Source organism: Nannospalax galili, unplaced genomic scaffold (genome assembly GCF_000622305.1).
Source record: "Nannospalax galili isolate Female #2095 unplaced genomic scaffold, S.galili_v1.0 scaffold578, whole genome shotgun sequence".
Lineage (NCBI taxonomy): Eukaryota > Metazoa > Chordata > Mammalia > Rodentia > Spalacidae > Nannospalax > Nannospalax galili.
The window spans coordinates 6,637,185-6,643,184 of record NW_008342282.1 but is presented as its reverse complement, the minus strand read 5'-3'; the positions used below and the strand labels follow the sequence as shown (position 1 = coordinate 6,643,184).

Below are 6,000 nucleotides of genomic sequence, written 5' to 3'. Positions count from 1 at the left end.
AGAGGTGATAAACATTACCATTGAAATCTACCCGATGACTTTATAGACATACACAAGCACCAAGGACCCATGTGCAACTGATTATGACTAGTAATAATCAGATACATACAGATTAGAGATGCATGCGCCAACATTTCAGTGTTAGTAGCAAAAACAATGAGTCTTTCTGCAAGGAACAATATATTCTAAAATGAAATAGAGATTCTTTTTAAAGGTTAAAAATGCATTCAATTTTTTGTCTTACAGGGCTTATACTGAGTTCAATAGTGTCTAACTGTAGTAATTCAACTGTGAACCTAGAAACTTATAGCCACTATGTTAAAGCTGTAATGAAATGCTTCTTCTAATCATGTAGTTATTAAAAATTAAAAAAAAATTTCTTCATTTTAAATAGTAGAGGTGATAAACCTTACCAGTAAAATCTACCGGATGATTTTATATCCATACTCAGATACTAAGTATCCGAGAGTAACTGACTGTGACTAGTAATAATCAGATATATAGATATTAGATATGCATGTGCAAACATCTAAATTTTAGTTGCTTTAAAAAATGAATTTTTCTTTGTGAAACAGTATATTTTATAATTAAATGGAGATCTTCTTTAAAGGGTAAAAACTCATTCAATTTTATGTCTTACAGGGTTTATACTGAGTTCAATATTGTATGAGTGTGAACCTAAATACATATCACCACCTTTGAAAGAGATGTATCCTTGCTCTGGAATGTGTTACTGAATATGTTAAAGCTGTAATGAAATACTGCATCTAACATTAAATTTTAAAAAAATTTTAAAAATAAAATAAACTTAAAAAAAAATAAAAAAGGAAGATCATAAATTATTTGGGTGGGTCTAAGGAGAAGGTCCTGAAATGAAGAAGGAGGGTAAAAGAGACTGAACCATCGCTGGGTTCAAAATCAGAAGAACCATAAGCCAAAGAAGAAAGGTGGCATCTAAAAGCTAGGAAAGATATTGAAACTGGTTTTCTTCTAGATACTCCAGAAAGGAACATGACTCTGCCAATGTCTTAATTTTATCGAAGTAATACCCAGGTAGGACTTCTAAATTATAGAAGTTCACAATAATAAATTTGTGTTGTTTTAAGACACTAAATTCATTGTAAATTTTATGGCAGCAACAGGAAACATACATAATGGAAACCATTTCATAAACAGGGCTTTCAACCCTGAAGAAGACAGTGAGACAAAAACTCTTGTGTGAGGTAGACCCAAATCTCTCACCGACGACACAAATAAAAACTATTCAGACTGTGGTGGATGAGCCAGTAGGCCAGTATCATAATTCTCCATTTCAAAAGAGATGATTATATTTAAAATTCTTGTCTGAAATAATTTATCTGAAAAATGTATACAGCACCAAACTAGACAAAATAGCAATAAGCCTGCTTAAAATAGTAATGATAAACATTGTGGGCCTAGTACTGAATGTGTTAGCTCAACATTGTGTTCCAGAATAGAAATGATGGGAAGTTGGAAACATAAGTACATCTCTCTCTTTTTTTTTTAATCACTACTTATTTTTTTAATTTTTAATAACTACATAATTAGAAGAAGCATTTCATTAGAGCTTTAACATATTCAGTAACACACTCCAGAGAAAAAGTATATCTCTTTCACAAGTGGCTGTATGTTCCTAGGTTCACAGTTGAATTAATACAGTTATACAATATCGAACTCAGTATAAGCACTGTAAGACATAAAATTGAATGCATTTTTAACCTTTAAAAAAGATCTCCATTTCATTTTAGAAAATATTGTTCCTTGCAGAAAGACTCATTGTTTTTACTACTAACACTGAGATGTTGGCGCATGCATCTCTACTCTTTATGTATCTGATTATTACTAGTCATAATTGGTTGCACTTGGATCCTTGGCGCCTGTGTATGTCTATAAAGTCATCAGGTAGATTTCAATGGTAATGTTTATCACCTCTACTAATTAACATGTGGGTGTATAGTTGAATAAGATGGTTTGGGATGTTCTGTGTGATACACACACACACACACACACACATCAACAAATTAAAAAATGTATTATATTTGAGGAGGAAGCCCCAGCTGTCCTGGCTCTTTGTAGCCCCAGCTGTCCTGGACCTCACTATGTAGATGAGGCTGGCCTTGAACTCACAGAAATCTGCCTGCCTCTGCCTCCCAAGTGCTGGGATTAAAGGCGTGAGCCACCACACCTGGCCAAATACATCTCATTTAAAGTGATTCTTTAGTATGACCCCAAAACTCAACACTGGAAAGAAGTGATGATAAATATAAATAAATATTTAAACTTCTTTAGGACATAAGATGTTGAAATTTATGTTAAATAGAAAAGGTTGATAGTTATTCACAGATACTATCTATTTATATTACATTCAGGTCAAGGACTCTAAAAATGAGCTGTTGATATAAACATTTCCAGGAAAGTATATGATACTGAGGAAGAAGATGGACTAAACCACATTTATTCTGAATTTCTGCCAAAAAAGGATCAAATACTGACCAAGAACTAGTTTTTAGCATGGCTGATAAGAACTTTTGAAATAAATTCACTTTCTTGTACATCAATAGGAATACTGTTGTTTATATATTACTCTAAGAAACGGCTGCAGAAAATTTAAGCATGAGGTAACACTACATTCTATATTGTCTCTCTTTAGGAATTTCTGTTCTCAATTTGGTTCTGAAATATCCAGAAGCAAAATATTTGGCCTCTTTTCTAAATGTCTTTGATAAGAGCAAACTGAAAATTGTTGAATTTTGTATTAAAGAAAGTTAACACATTAGAAGAGAACAGGTTCTGAATGTCAAGGACTAAGGGTGATATCTTCCTAAAATTAAAGAATACGTTCTTGGAAGAGCTTATAAAGAGTATTCAGATTTGAGAGGACCCACAGGAGTGAACACTTATCATCTTACAAAGTGAAAAAATATACATGCATTTTTAGAGTTTGAACACAGTCCAAGATAAGTTTATGTCTACTTATATTCAAATAATATTCATTACATTTGTTTTTGCATTATTATGATTAGCATACACTCATTATAGAAAATGAGCAAAGTCCATAATATACATATACAAAAATATCATAATGCCTTACTTTCTTTACAGAAAAAGCATAATTACCAAATAAAGTGCTAGTTAACTTCCTCTTAACTATCACCTCAGAGGAGCTCTAGGGAGCAGATACAGCAGGATAAAACAAAATCTTGCTGAAGTAGGGGACTCAATCTGAAAACCATGCAAAAATGTCATTTAACTCATCTATAAAGGAAAAGGTTAGAGCTCATGATGAATTTTGGCATAGTGTGGGGCTGTATAGACTTTGTAGAGAGCTATCATCTCTTCTGAGTACAACCCCTCCTCACCCTTACCTGTCCCAGCTGATGGCCTAATTATGAAGCAATATTAAAAAGGACTGCATTTTCACAGTTCCCTTATTCATCACACAGATAAGTTATGGACAATATGTCTGCCTTTGTTATTTAATGATCTCTACCACACAAAAATAAGGCACAAAGTAATAGAATGCTATGGAAAAATAGAGATGGAACTTTTCCTTCTCCAAAACAGATTCAGTATTTTTCATAAAAATCATGAAAAGGAGTGGTATCACTGGATCATATGGTAGGTTCATTTTCACTTTTTTCAGGGTTCTCTGCACTTTCCATAGTGGTTGCACAACTTGCATTCCTACCAGCAGTGAATGAGCATTCCTCTTTCTCTACATTCTCTCCAGCATTTGGAGTCTTCTGTTCTCTTGATCTTAGCCAGTCTGATTGGGATAAGATGAAATCTTAAAGTGGTCTTGATTTGCATTTCTCTAATTGCTAAGAATGTTGAGCACTTCTTAGGTGCTTCTTAGCCATTTTTATTTCTTCACTTGAGAACACTCTTTAGGTCTATCACCCATCTTTTTATTGGGTTATTTATCTTCTTTTTTTGAGTTCTTTGTATAGTCTGGATATTAATCCTCTGTCGAATGTGTATCTGGTGAATATTTTTTCCCACTCAGTGGGTTTCCTCTTCCCTTCCTCAGTTGCTTCTTTTGCTGTAGGGAAACTTTGTAATTTAATGAGGTTCCATTTACTGATTGTTGACCTTAGTGCCTGAGCAACTGGTGTCTAATTTAGAAAGTCCTTTCCTATGCCTATATCTTGGAGGGTGCTGCCTATGTTTTCCTCCGGCAGTTTCTGAATTTCAGGTTTTATATTGAGGTTTTAGATCCATTTGGAGTTGACTTTTGTGCAGGGTGACAGATAAAGGTAAACTTTCATTTTTCTGCAGGTGGCGAACCAGTTTTGCCAGTACCATTTGTTAAAGATGTTGTCTTCCTCCATTGTGTGTTCTTAGCACCTTTGTCGAATTATCAGGTGGCTGCAATTATATGAACTCATGTTTGGGTCTTCTATTGTGTTCCATTGATCTATGTGTCTATTTTCGTGCCAGCACTATGCTGTTTTTATGACTATAGCTCTGTAATGTAATCTGAGATCTGGTATGGTGATCCCCCAGCATTGTTCTCTTTGCCCAAGATTGTTTTGGCTATCCGAGGTCTTTTGTGATTCCATATGAATTTTAGGATTATTTTATCAAGTTCTGTGAAGAATGTCATGGGTATTTTGATTAGGATTACACTGAATCTATAAATTGCTTTTGGTAAGATGGTCATTTTCACAATACTGATTTTACCAATCCATGAGCATGGTAGGTCTTTCCATCTCCTAGTGTCTTCTGCTATCTTTCTTTAGAGTTTTGAAATTTTCATTGTAGAGATCTTTAACGTCTATGGTTAGGTTTATTCCTAAATATTTTATTTTGAACCTACCATGTGATCCAATGATACCACTTCTTGGCATATACCCAAAGGACTCATTGTACTGTAGAGATACCTGTATATCCATGTTTGTTACTGCTCTCTTCACAATAGCTAAGAAATGGAAACAATCTAAATGTCCCTCAGCTGATGAATGGTTAATGAAAATGTGGTACATCTACTCAGTGGAGTTCTACTGAGCAGTAAGAAAAGATGAAATTATGAAATTTGCAGGTAAATGGATGAGCTAGAGAGTGTTCTACTAAGTGAAGCAACACAGACACAGAAAAGCAAGTGACATATGTTCTCCCTCATTTGTGGATTGTAGCACCAATCCCTTTTATGTGAGTATATAAATTCTGATGTAACACCAGGAGCCAGGTAAAGGCAAAGGATACATGGAGGTAAAGGAAAAGAAACAACCAGAAAGGGGGATAGTAGGGAACAGATATTACCTAAGGGAGGTAGAAAAAGTGACAGGCAGGAGAAGAGGGAGGAACATGCAAGGGACCATAGTGTGGGAGAGCGAGGGAAGTCAGGAAAGGAAAGATGGCAGGAGTCAGGAGGTATTGGGGGGAAGGTGGGGATGATGGGGGCACTGTAACTAAGAAGGGAGGGAGGAGGGAGACCACTTGGGGGAAAAAACAGTAGAGAGGAATGAATCTCGGGAGGATAGGAAACCTAGAGGAAAAAGTGATGCCCTAGAAACCTGACGAGAAATGCACATAGAGTGTCTGAACATTAATGCATATATTTACCTAGGAGCTGCTTGGTAGGGAATGCAAGTGCCAGGTAGAAGAGACCCCCTCCCCCCACTTAAAATGACAAACATGCCATACAGCACTCATCAAAGAAGATTCTTTTTGCAGCAGATGGAGGCTACTGCAGAGTTGCACATCTGGTCAGGCACAGAGAACATACATACACCTGGGAGATGCCCAGTATAGGTGATACATCTGCAGTCGAATCTCTACAATGAAGGGTCAAGGAACTTAGAGAGAAGGCTAATGCACCCCTCAACTCTCACCAGTGAGGCTTCCATGTACATCAGAGTATGATACACATAGAAGGCCACAACTGGCCAAGTTTTGGGGAATAAGAGATTGTAGAGTGTGGGATGGGACTCCTATATGGAACCTCACTCACCTCAGGGACCATTGCAGAAGAGGAGG

The 6,000-nt window shown here is 36.0% G+C and overlaps 1 protein-coding gene across 3 annotated transcripts in view; it reads right to left on the bottom strand.

The window, feature by feature from the left end:
- Gin1 (gypsy retrotransposon integrase 1) overlaps positions 1 to 6,000 on the bottom strand; it is a 36,262-nt gene that overhangs the window by 11,103 nt on the left and 19,159 nt on the right. The gene's annotated exons all lie outside the window — the stretch shown is intronic.